Genomic DNA, 13407 nt, shown 5'->3' on the forward strand with positions numbered 1-13407 from the left:
CTGTCTCATCTCGCCTTATATTCCTCTCTAGTGCTGGGATGAAAGGCATGCATCACCGTCCAGCCTCTATAGCTAACTAGTGTGGCTGCTGGGATTAAAGGTGTGTGCCACCACTGCCTGGTCTGTATGACTGATTATTAGTGTGGCTATTTTGTCTTCTAATATTCAGGCAAGCTTTATTAAAATACAAATGAAATATCACTACAGCTGTTAATAGCTTTTAGGGAATTATCATCAGATACTGTATTTTTAACCCCCTAGTGTTCTTGTTTCCATAAAACATCTTTATTTAAATATAACTCAACTACAGTATAATCCTTTAAGCCACATGGCAGAATGTAGATTACTATAAATAGGTTACATAGTAAGAGCTAGTTAAAAACAAGATTAACTTAAGGCCAAGGTTTCAAAATAAATCTGCATGTCATTATTCTGAGAGCTGGCAGGTGGGACAGAGAAAGTTATGCCTATGTTTTATTCTTTTTTTAAAAGGAGCCCTCCAGATTCTATTATACAGAGACACATTTGGCACTCAGCAGCTAATATACTTTGTGCCCTGCCAGCTCTACCGCTGGTCCTTTACAGCCACACTTGTGCTATTTTGTTGCAGTTTTGATTTGATCTTCCCTAATGTAGAGTTTCATTTGGCCATTCCTCCATATCGTGTGGCATACTTGCATAAATACTTTGCCCATTTATAATTGGGTTATCTTTTCCATATTTGTAAGGGTTGTCATATTCTGGCTACCACACTTATCAGACATATGATTTGTAAATAGTTTCTCCCATTTTGTGGGTCTTTCCCCTTTGTAGATAACAACTTCTAAAGAAGTCTAAATTATCTATACTTTGTGTGCATACACATAATAATGTCTTTATGCAATGTCATGGGATTACACCTATATTGTTTTAAGTGTTCTGTGTCTCTGGCTCCCATGTTTAGACTTTTGATGCATCGTAAGTGACTTCTAAAGCAGTATCAGAGCTTACTAGTATTAATATTGTAAGAAACTATTCTTTCCCAATGAATTATGATGATATTCCTGTCACAAACCAGCTGACTACAGAGGAAGTTATTTCTTGGCTTTAATTAAATTTAATTGATCTACATGACCATCTCTTACCAATGACACGTCCTTTATTACTTTGCTTCTTTGGAAGTTTGTAACTGGGAAGTTGGAGTCTTTTCTCACTGAAGTCAGTGTTAGTTTGCTGATTATTTCTCAGGTATCTAGCTAATTTTGATGGGAGTGTGTTGATTCTATTTCATTTGATAGTTTGGCTGTCTCAAAATTACTGTGTTCCAAAGACAGGTTTTTAAAAAAATTACTTAGTTCTATGATTCCCATCACTTTTTAACATATGTATCTTAAACTTACATTTAATACATTCCTAAATATTTTAGTTTTTCAGTATTATTGTAATATTTTTCTTTTTAACTTATAAAAAATTATTCATTGTGTATATGACTGTTGGCATGAATGTGTGTATATGTATGTCTGCAGAGGTCAGAGGAGGTTTTCTGATCCCCTGAAACTGGAGTTACAGATGGCTGTGAAGCACCTACAGGGGATGGGAACAACCGGGATCCTCCACAGGAGCAACAAGTGTCTTAACCACTGGGCTATCACTCCAGCCCTATACACTGCATTTTCTTGCATGCACCTGAATGTTTTCATCTTGCATGTTGTCCTTGCACCCTGAAGCTCTGCTGAGCTTGCTGGCTCCAGGAGCTTTCCTTAGCTTCCTTGGGATTCATAGGAGAGAGGTTTGACTGTCAGCTGAGGTGTGCATCTCAGAGAAGCAGCTCTAAGAGGTTAGGTTTGTTCTGGCTCTCAACTTCAGAGATTTAATCCAAAGCCTTCTGGTCTACTTGTTTGGGCCCACCATGAGACAGAATATTGAGGTAATGGGTGCGTAGAGCAGAGCTTCTTCATGGAAGCTAGAAAGTAGAGAAAGTAGACAGGAACAAACAGCCCACCCCAACACACACACACACACACACACACACACACATGGCCTGCTTCCTCCAACTAGATCCTAACTCTCACTAGCCCAGCTAGCTATAAATTCATGATCTAATCATCTCTTAGTAGCAGTAGGAGCTGGGGACCAGGCCTTTAGTACATTTCACCCTTGAACCATAACACAAGCTCTTGTTTTCTTCATGTATTCAATCTTTTACTTCGTCCTTTCTCATCCACACCTTCTATCTGCTTTCTTGCTTCTAAAATCCCCAGCACTGTGTTAAGCAGACATGACTAGTGTAGATACACTTACTTTGTGCTTAGGTGGGGAACATTCCTTCTTTTACCATTAAGATTAACATCAACTTTGGGTTTTTCATAAATATCCTTTAGGCTGAGGAAAGTCCCACCTAGCTTTAGCTGAGTAGATCTTTTATCAGTAAAGGGCATCAGTAAAGGGCATATTTTTCTATGTTTGCTTATTTTTAAATACTGCCCATTTAGTTCCACATTATACTCATGTACCTGAGTACTCTTACATGTATTGGTGCAGTTTTCATTTTTTCTTCTAATTGCATCATTTCTGTCCTGTTTACACATTTGCTGATCCAAAAGTTGCCTTACTGCCTTAAGCTATAATCAGTTTCTTGATAACATGTCTAGTGATTTTCTTACTATGCATCAGACATTATGTTTGCAATACAGCTGAACATTTGAGTTTTGCTTTCTTCTAAGGCTTGCTGATGCTCGTATTAATGGACAGATAAGTTGTTTGTGGTCAGATTCAGACACTGTTTGTAACATTTTTATAGAGTGAGTCGATGAGAGCATTTAGTCTTAGGCTATTTTTAACATTTTTTTCAGATTTATTTTTACTTATTATGTAAAAGTGTTTGCACACATGTATATATGTGCACTATATATGTTTCTGGTGCCTTTCATGGTAAAAGTAGGGCACTGAATCTTCTGGAACTGGAGTTATAGATGATTGTGAGCCACCATGTAGGTATTAAGAACTAAACTAAGTACTCTGCAAGAGCAAGAAGTGCTCTTAACACTAAGATATCACTCCAGCCCCTCATCCTAGCCTAATTTAATCTAACTTTATTAAGCAGGGCTTTTCTAGTTAATAGAAATTTTTCTACTGTGACTTCATGGCATACCAGCACCTCCTTATTCCATGCCACTTCTCAAAACTGCTGACTTTAACATTTCCTGGAACTTTCTCTGTCCTGCTTGGAGGGTTTACACCAGGTAAGTACCAGTTAAGAATCCTCCTTGATCCATCCTTCCTTTCCTTTCCTTCCTTCCTTCCTTCCTTCCTTCCTTCCTTCCTTCCTTCCTTCTTTCTTTCAGACAGGGTGTCTCTATGTAGTCCCGGCTACCCTGGAATGTAGATCAGGCTGGCCTTGGACTCACAGAGATCCTCCTGTCTCTGCCTCCTAAGTGCTGGGACAGTGCATGTACCTCCACTCACATCTATATATGTATTTTAATTCCTGTACAAGCAAAATAAAACTAGACTTTTGTCTAAAAAAAAAAAAAAAAAAAAAAAGAATCCTCCTTGAGTACAGGTTAAAAATCTGCTCCCAATTTCAGTGTGAATTTCACCTCTTCATGGACCTGTCCTCTAAGTTCTTGCCAACGTGGCTTCCTTGAGCACTGATCTTGACATCTTCAATTCAACCAACCACTGCGTTATGTAAGTCCTTCCACCCAGTGCAACTAAAACTGCATCCTGACTGAGAACTGAGCAAGAATGGGGTGGTGCTAACGTGTTTCTCTTCTCTGTTGGACCACAACCATGTATTTCTTGTTCAGAATATCTAAAATCATGTTTTCACATTATTTTACCAGTCATCCAGGTTTTTTTTTAGTGGCAGGAGGGAAATTCTATAAAACTGTTCTTTTGTGATCGTGAGTGGAAGCTCACACAGCATTCCAATCACCCTTTCACCAACCTCTCTTCTATGCTGCATTGCAAGCTCCTGAAAACATGACCTGGGCCTCAGCCATCTTTAAACTTCAGTTCTTATTTCTGGCATAGTATATGCAAAGCATATAACAGGTCCATAAGAAAGCGTATGGAACTTAATTTAATGGATCATATAGTTGCTTTAACTATGTGTTTCTAGCCAGAATAGATGGCTCAGAGGGTAAGAACACTTGCTCTTGCAGAGAACTCAGGTTTGGTACCCAGCATCCACATGGCAACTCATGATCATCTATAACTCCATCTATAACTCACTTCTCACTCTTCTGGCTCCTGAATGCATGTGGTGCAGAGACACTTGACATAAACACAAAATAAAAGAACTATATTTTTTAAATATTTGTTTCTGTTCATTTATTCAGCAAAATTTCTGTGAAAAGAAAATCAACCTCACAGCTATTCTTCTGCTCCTTCCATACACGGAAAAAAAAGGAAGATGTTAATGATTATAAGATGACTCTAGGACATCACACAACTCTTAAGACAGAAGAAGTCATAGCGTCTTGGTCAGCATTATCAGACAAAACAGCTTTGCTACACCTAGACAATAATAATGGAGACATTTTGGATTTAAATATTTCTGAGACAGAGGATGTATTGTTTTCAGTCCTCAATCTCTAGGCTACATAATTTAAAGAATTATCTATTTTATTTGTCAGTAAAAATTGGGTGTGAGGAAATATATACAACAAGGCACACAGAAAGAAAGTTCTGGTACAATGCAGGGACCTTAGGAGCCTGAAACCCAGTCTCTCCTTGATAGGGATTTTGTTGTTGTTGTTGTTGTTGTTGTTATGTTTTGTTTTTCATAACAGGGTTTCTCTGTAAAACAGTTCTGGCTATCCTGGAAATTTTGTAGGCTGGCCTCAAACTCAGAGAAATCTGCCTGACTCTACCTCCCGAGTGTTAGGACTAAAAGCATATGCTACCATCACCCAGCGATTGATAGGGGTTTTAAGGGTCCTTGGAGGGTCTTCCTCACACCCCCCCCCTTCTAGGGTTGGCTAGTTTGAAAACAGACAGGGTGGCTGATGGATCCACAACTTTGGGGTAAGTGTGTCCTCCTAGTCTGAAGAAGTTAAACCCTGGGCTTTAGGGTAAAGTCCTCCTCATTCTTCTACTGCCTCCTTTTTATGTTTTAATTTACAGATTTATCGAGGTATAACTGATCACTTTTAGTTTCTTCCCCAGCCTAAAAGGCCCAGGCTGCAATCAACAACTATGTTGATTTTGTTTTTCTGTGATTTTGTTGCTGTTGTTGTTGTTGGATTTTGAAACAGGGTCTCACTATGTAGCACTGGCTACCCTGAAACTTGATGTGCAGACCAGGCTGATCTCAAACTCACAAACTTCTGGCTACTTCGGTCTATTTAGTACACAAATTAAAAGAGTATGCCACTAGGTTTTATGGCTGTAAATATTAAACCAAACTAAGATAAGCAAAATCATTCCCTTTTTTTTTTTTTTTTGGTTTTTTTTGAGACAGGATTTCTCTGTGGTTTTGGAGCCTGTCCTGGAACTAGCTCTTCTAGACCAGGCTGGTCTCAAACTCACAGAGATCCGCCTGCCTCTGCCTCCCGAGTGCTGGGATTAAAGGCGTGCGCCGCCACCACCGCCCGGCTAAAAATGTGTAGCCCAGGCTAGCCTCGAACTCGTGATCCTCCTGCCTCTGCCTCCTTCAGCAAATCCTACTGGCGTGCGCCACCACAACGGACTCATTCCCATCTTTTAACAAGAGTGCTTTCCCATGTCTACCGAAAATCATTAATAGACTAATGATAAATTAATAATTAGACAAAGTCCAAATGAAATACGTATCTTTTTTCCGAGCTAGGAAGAACTGGTTCACCAATTGAGAGAAGTGAACACAAGAAATACTTTAAAAAAATGTTACGACAATCATCAAATGATGAATCATCAACCCATAAATTCTCAAATGTTTAAAATACACTTTCACAAATATATATATCAAATACCAATTATTCCACGTTTCTAATTCCTCAGGCCCTAAATGCTGGCCTTGACACCTCATCCCTAGCACATGGATCTTCACAACAACCGAGAATACACACTGTGGTTGCTCTGCTGTGACAATCTTGTCCAAATGTAACATCTCTTACCTAGATCCCTCCTGCTTTTTCCTGCTCACTCTCCTGCTGTGGGATGATAATGCTCTTGTACCCTGTAAAGATTATTGGTGTCGGATTGGCTAGTAGTCAGGCAGGAAGTATAGGTGAGGTCACCAGACTAGAATTCTGGGAAGAGGAAAGGAGAGACACAGTTGCCAGCCAGATGCAAAGGAAGCAAGAATGCCTCACTGAGAAAAGGGATCAAGCTACATGGCTAAACATAGAAAAGAATTATGGGTTAATTTAATTGTAAGAGACAGTTAATAATAAGTCTGAGCTAGTAGACCAAACAGTTTATAATTTATATAATCATCTGTGTGTTTTATTTGGGACTGAACGGCTACAGGACCAGGTGGAACAGTAACTTCCATCTACACTCTACATCTTCCTGTTTGGGCTTTTACTTCTCTTAAGAGTGCTCTCCTATTAGCTCAGGTAAACTGTTTCAGGGGATGAACCCATCATGGTCTTGACCTCTTTCCTCACATTCTCATCACTTCCACTCTTCAGCTGGACTTTGGGAGCTCAGTCCAGTGCTCTAATGTGGATCTCTGCCTCTGTTTCCATCAGTTGCTGGATGAAGGTTCTATGGTGATATTTAAGATCCAACCCCAGCCAGACTTGGAAGGAACAAGCATAGAACCAAGCTAGTGCCTCTGAATGTGGTTAACAGTTATACAGCTGGGGCAGACTGAGGAGCCACTGACAGTGGCACCAAAATCTATCCCTACTGATGTACTGGCTTTTTGGGATCCTATTCTCTTTGAATGTATACCTTGCTCAGCCTACATATAGTAGGGAGGGCGTGGGACCTTCCACAAAGCAATGTGCCTTAACTTCTCTAAGGACTGGATGGGGGTGGCATGGGAGGGTGCGTGGAGACAATGGGAGAAGGGGAGGGAAGTGAGAACTTGGATTGGTAATTTAAAAAAATCTAATAATAAAGAATGCTCTCAATAGTTATCATATTTGTCTGTCTGTCCATCAGTCCACCAGTCTATCTATCTACCTACCTTATGTGTATGTGTGTGCACCACATGTAAACATGTATGCCCTCAGAGGCCGAGGGTGATGAGCTATTAGAACTGGAATTACAGGTGGTTATGTTCTGTCAAGTTCTGAACAGATTCAAGTGAGATGTTTCTAGGCCCTGTGTGCAGTAGTGGAAGTAGAGGAAGAAACTGTTTGACTCTGAGTAGACAGCGCAGACACTCAGGCAGTTTCCACTTCCATTTGTCTTTGGGCTTGTCAGGGTTTGCTCTTCCATTCCTGCTTTTAATTTGTGCCACCACATTTGTTTCCCTGACACTTGCCACCCCCACTCTTCTATCCACTCTTGGTTGCCTCCACGTTTATCTTCCTTTATCCTCTAACAGTGATGAGCCAGACAAGGGCACTGAGTTTCAAACAATCCCCCATTTTTACTATTATTATTATATCCTTCCACTCAAGTGTCTCCTTTCTCTGTCAGACATTTTCTTTGGTTTATTATTATGTGTGTGCACATGGATGGATGCCTGTCAAGGCCAGCAAACAACCAGAGAAAGTACTGTCCACAATTTTTGGTGAAATCAGTATACTATTCCCAGACACAAACATATATTAATCTCACTTATAAAGACTCAATTTTTTTCATTTTTTTCAGATTTTATTTTGTTAATTTGACAAAAGCAATAAAGTTTAATTGTAGAGACTTTATCAGTGGGGTTGAATTTTGATAGACCAGTTTCTTTGGGAGTTCCAGGACAGCTAGGACTGTTAACACAGAGAAACCCTGTCTCAAAAAATATAAATAAAAAACATACATGGAGAAAGCAAAATGTTATATGACAAAGTCAAATTTAAACAGTATCTATCCTCAAATCCAGTCTTACAGAAGGTGCTAGAAGGAAAATGCCAACCTAAGGAGACTACACTCATGAAAACACAGCAAATAATCTCAGCAAATTATCAAAATCAAAAGAAGGGAAACACACACACACACAAACTATCACCACCACCACCAACATAACAGGAATTAACAATCATTGGTCCTTAATCTCTGTCAATATCAATGGATTCAATTCACCAATAAGAAGACACAGCTAACAGAATGGATGTGGAAAAAGGATCCATTCTTTTGCTGCATATAAGAAACATACCTTGACATCAAAGACAGACAGTATCTCAGAGTAAAGGGTTATACAAACATTTTTCAAGCAAATGGACCCAAAAATCAAGCTGGTATAGTAATTCTAATATCTAACAAAATAGACTTCTGATCAAAACTAATCAAAAGACATGGGGAAGGAATATTACTGAATTCATTTTATGAGGCCACAGTCACCCTGATACCCAAACCACACAAAGACTCAAAGAAAGAGAATTATAGACCAATCTCACTTATGAACATTGATGCAAAAATACTCAATAAAATACTAGCAAACAAATCTAGAAACATATCAAAAAGATCATCCACCATAATCAAGTAGGCTTCATTCCAGAGATGCAGGGATAGTTCAACATATGAAAATCTGTCAATGTAATTCACCATATAAACAACTGAAAGAAAAGAAAACAAAAAGCAAGATAATCTCATTAGATGCCAAAAAAGCCTTTGATAAAATCCAACACCCCTTCGTGATAAAAGTATTGGAGAGATTAGGGATACAGGGAACATACCTAAACATAATAAAGGCAGTTTACAAGTCAATAGCCAACATCAAATTAAACAGAGAGAAACTCAAAGCAGTTTCACTAAAATAAGGAACAAGACAAGGCTGTACACTCTCTCCATATCTATTCAATACAGTACTTGAAGTTCTAACTACAGCAATAAGACAACTCAAGGAGATCAAGGGGATACAAATTAGAAAGGAAGAATTCAAACTTTCACGATTTGCAAATATGTGATAGTATACATAAGTGACCTTAAAAGTTCTACCAGGGAACTCCTACAGTAGCTGATAAACACATTGATCAAAATGGTTGGGTACAAGATTAACTAAAATATCAGTAGCCTTACTATGCACAAACAACAAACTGGCTGAGAAAGAAATCATGGAAATAACACCCTTCACAATAGCCACAAATAATATAAAGTATCTTGGAGAAAGCAAAAGAAAGCAAGAGAAAGATCTATATGAGAAGGACTTCAAGTCTTTGAGGAAAGAAATTGGAGAAAATATCAGAAGATGGAAAGATCTCCCATGCTCATGGATTTGTAGAAGTAACATAGTAAAAATGGCCACCTTATCAAAAGCAATCTACATATTCAATACAATCTACATTAAAATATCAACACAATTCTTTACAGACCTTAAAAGAATAATACTCAACTTCAACTGGAGAAAAAAAAACAGAATAACTAAAACATTTTCTACAATATAAGAACTTCTGAAGGAACTACCATCCCTGATTTCAAGCTCTACTATAGAGTTAATAAAAACAGCTTGGTATTGGCATAAAAAACTGGCACATGGATCAACAGAATTAAAATGAAGACCCATACATAAATCCACACAACTGTGAATACCAAATAATAAGCAAAAATTATACAATGGAAAAAAGAAAGCAACTTCAACAAACAAACTGGATGTCTGCATGTGAAGAATGCAAATAGATCCATACCTATCACCTTGCACAAACTTCAAGTCCAAGTGATCAAAGACCCCAACATAAAGAAAGATTCACTGAACCGGATAGAAGAAAAAATGAAAAATAGCCTTTAATGCGTTGGCACAGGAGAAACTTCCTGAACAGAACACCAATAGTACTGACACTAAAATTCACAATTAAAAAATTAAATGGGACCTCATGAAATTGAAAAGCTTCTATAAAACAAAGCACACCATCAATAGGAAAAAATGGCAACCAATAGAATGGGTAAAGGTCTTCACTAACCCCACATCTGACAGATGGCTGAATTCCAAAATAAATGAAGAACTCAAGAAACTAGACATTAAAAAACAAACAATACAATTAAAAACGGGGTACATATCTAAACAGGGAATTCTCAAGAAAAGAATCTCAAATGGCAAGGAAACACTTAAAGTTCAACATCCTTAGCCATCAGGGAAATGCTGAGATTCCATCTTATATCTATCAGAATGGCTAACATCAACAACACAAGTGACAACTCATGCTGGCAAGGATGTACAGCAAGGGGAACACTCCTACACTGCTGGTGGGAATTTAAACTTGTACAGCCACTTTGGAAATCAATATGGTGGTTTCTCAGAAAATTAGGAATCAATCTACCTCAAGACCCAGCTATATCACTCTTGGGCATATACCCAAAGGATGCACACTCATACCATAAGAATATCTGCTCAACTATGTTCAAAGTAACTTTATTTGTAATAGCCAGAATCTGGAAACAACCTAGATGTCCCTCAAATAAAAAATGGATAAAGAAAATGTGGTACATTAACAAAATTGTATTACTCAGCTGCTAAAAACAATGACATCATGAAATTTGCAGGCAAATGCATGGAACTAGAAAAAAATTATCCTGAGTGAGGTAATCCAGATCCAGAAAAACAAACATGGTATGTACGCACAATAAAAGTAGATATTAACTGTAAAATAAAGGATAACCATGCTGCAATTCACAGACTCAGAGAGGTTAGGTAACAAGGAGTCACACTTGGATCTCTTTGGTAAGGGGAAGTAGATTTCTTTGGTGGTCTGGGAAAGGTGGGGATGGGAACATGAAAGATCATGTGGGGAGTGGGGAGTGAGAGTACTGAAAAGAGAAGACTAGAAAGGGGGCATTTTGGTTTGAGGTAGAAACTTAGAACTAGAGAAACCCAGAAACCTACAAGGATGACCCCAGCTAAGACTCCCAGCAATATAGTCTATGTAGCCTGCATTGGCCATCACCTGTGACCAGGCAATGTAAACAGTGGCTCTGCTTTTGTTTCCCATCTGTCCAGACCCAAGTAATCACATCAGAAACTGTATTAATTTAGAACACTGTTTGACCAATGACTCAGGCATATTCCTAAATAGTTCCTGAATCTTAAATTAACTCATTTCTATTAATCTATGTATTGCCACAAGGCTGTGTCTTACCGGTCATGTTCTGGCACCTTTCTCCTTCAGCAGCCCCATGGCATCTCCTCAACACTGCTTACTTTCTCTACATATCTCTGTTCTGATTTTCCACCTGGTTTTATGCTGCTAATCCATTGGCCAAAACAGCTTTACTCATCAACTAATAAAAACAAAACATATAAAGAAGGACATTCCACATCAAGGCAAGACTTTCAGTGGAGAGGGTGGGATACCAACCCAGCCACATAACCTTCAACCTACACTGTCCTGCCTATGGGACATGCTGGGGTAAGAGTGGCAGAGACTGTGGGAATGACCAACCAATGAATAATCCAGCTTGAGACCAGACCATGAGAGTGAGCCCAACCCTGACACTGTCTGGAGCATCAGGACCCAGAGGCAGGATGGCTCAGAGACCAAGCATGAATGACAAAAAAAAAGTCAATATAATGATGCCTCATGATATTCTGCTATACTCATAGATTGGTGCCTAGCCTAATTGTCATCAGAGAGGCTTTATCCAGCCACTGATGGAAAGAGATGCAGACACTCACAACCAAACATTAGGTGGAGCTCAGGGAATCCTGCAGTAGGAGGGAAAGAATTGTAGGAGACAGAGGGGTCAAGGACATCATAAGAAAATCTACAGCCGGGCGGTTGGTGGCGCACGCCTTTAATCCCAGCACTCTGGAGGCAGAGGCAGGCGGATCTCTGTGAGTTCGAGACCAGCCTGGTCTACAAGAGCTAGTTCCAGGACAGGCTCCACAACCACAGAGAAACCCTGTCTCGAAAAAAAAAAACAAAAACAAAAAAAAAATCAACTAACCAGGGACCATAGGGGCTCACAGAGACTGAACTGACACTCAGGAGCCTGTAGGGGACTGACCTAGGTTCTCTGCATGTATGTGACAGCTGTGTAGCTTGGTCTGCTTATGAAACTCCTAACAGTGGGAACAGAGACTACCTCTGACTTTTTTTTTTTTTTCCGAGACAGGATTTCTCTGTAGCTTTTTGGTTCCTGTCCTGGAACTAGTTCTTGTACACCAGGCTGGCCTCAAACTCAGAGATCTGCCTGCCTCTGCCTCCAGAGTGCTGGGATTAAAGGCGTGCATCACCACTGCCCAGTTACCTCTGACTCTTTTGCTGGCTTCTGGTACCCTATTCCTCATACTAGGTTCCCCTGACCAGCCTTAATAGGAAGTGGTTACCTTAGCCTTACTGCAATTTGATATGCCATGTTTTGTTGATATCCATGGGAGACCTGCCCTTTTCTGAGTAGAAAGGGAGGAGGAGTGGATGAAGGAAGCTGCAGAGGGCATGTGTGGGGAGAAACTGGGAGTAGAGTAGGGAGGGAAAACTGTGATCAGGTTATATAAATGAATCAAAGAATTCAGAAAGGAAACACATAGTCATTCAAGAAAGGAAAGGTGAATGAAAGCAATGAAAGCAGGGGCATGGAAGGAAAGGGAGAGCACACATTGTCTGTGCGGCATCACAATCAGTAACAAAGCCCTAAAAGAAAGAAAGAAGGGGCATCATCTAATACTGTTTCTAGTATTTATTAGCATTCTAAAAGCACCCACAAATAAAACTACATTTTAAAGATAGAATGAGCCGGGCGGTGGTGGCGCATGCCTTTAATCCCAGCACTCGGGAGGCAGAGGCAGGCGGATCTCTGTGAGTTCGAGGCCAGCCTGATCTAGAAGAGCTAGTTCCAGGACAGGAACCAAAAAGCTACGGAGAAACCCTGTCTCGAAAATCCAAAAAATAAAAAATAAAAATAAAAAATAAAGATAGAATGAATATTGGAAAACCAAGACAGTTATCATTAGGTGATGCAGACACAGTTCACTGGAAACAGCAAAATCAAGTTTGTGTTAGGAAATCTGAATGTAGAAGAAGGCTCTTTACCTGTAGACAAACCATAATCATGAGAATACCCAATGGAGAAACCCCACTTAAAATACAGTGATACTTAGAGAAAGAGTAACAATGAAAGTCAAGACAACTGAAATGCTTTTTACATTCTCTGTGTGTGTGTGTGCACGCGCATACATGTGCACACATGCAGGTACATGCACAAATTATGCACATGGTTGTCAGAAGACAACTTGTAGGAGTTGGTTCTTTACTTCTACTATGTAGGTCCTACAGATCAAAGTCAGGACCTCAGATTTGGCAATAAGTACCTTGAGCCGCTGAGCCATCTGCTGCCCCATGTTTAGTTTTCTGAAAGGAAGACAAGAGATTGGAAAGACAGAAGTTCTTCATAAATTCATTA

The 13407-nt window shown here is 39.5% G+C and overlaps 1 protein-coding gene across 1 annotated transcript in view; it reads right to left on the minus strand.

Moving 5' to 3' along the window:
• Positions 1-13407, minus strand: part of Ccdc172 (coiled-coil domain containing 172) — a 57137-nt gene that overhangs the window by 20564 nt on the left and 23166 nt on the right. The window lies entirely within an intron of this gene.

The sequence above is a fragment of the Chionomys nivalis genome, chromosome 8 (genome assembly GCF_950005125.1).
Source record: "Chionomys nivalis chromosome 8, mChiNiv1.1, whole genome shotgun sequence".
Classification (NCBI taxonomy): Eukaryota; Metazoa; Chordata; class Mammalia; order Rodentia; family Cricetidae; genus Chionomys; species Chionomys nivalis.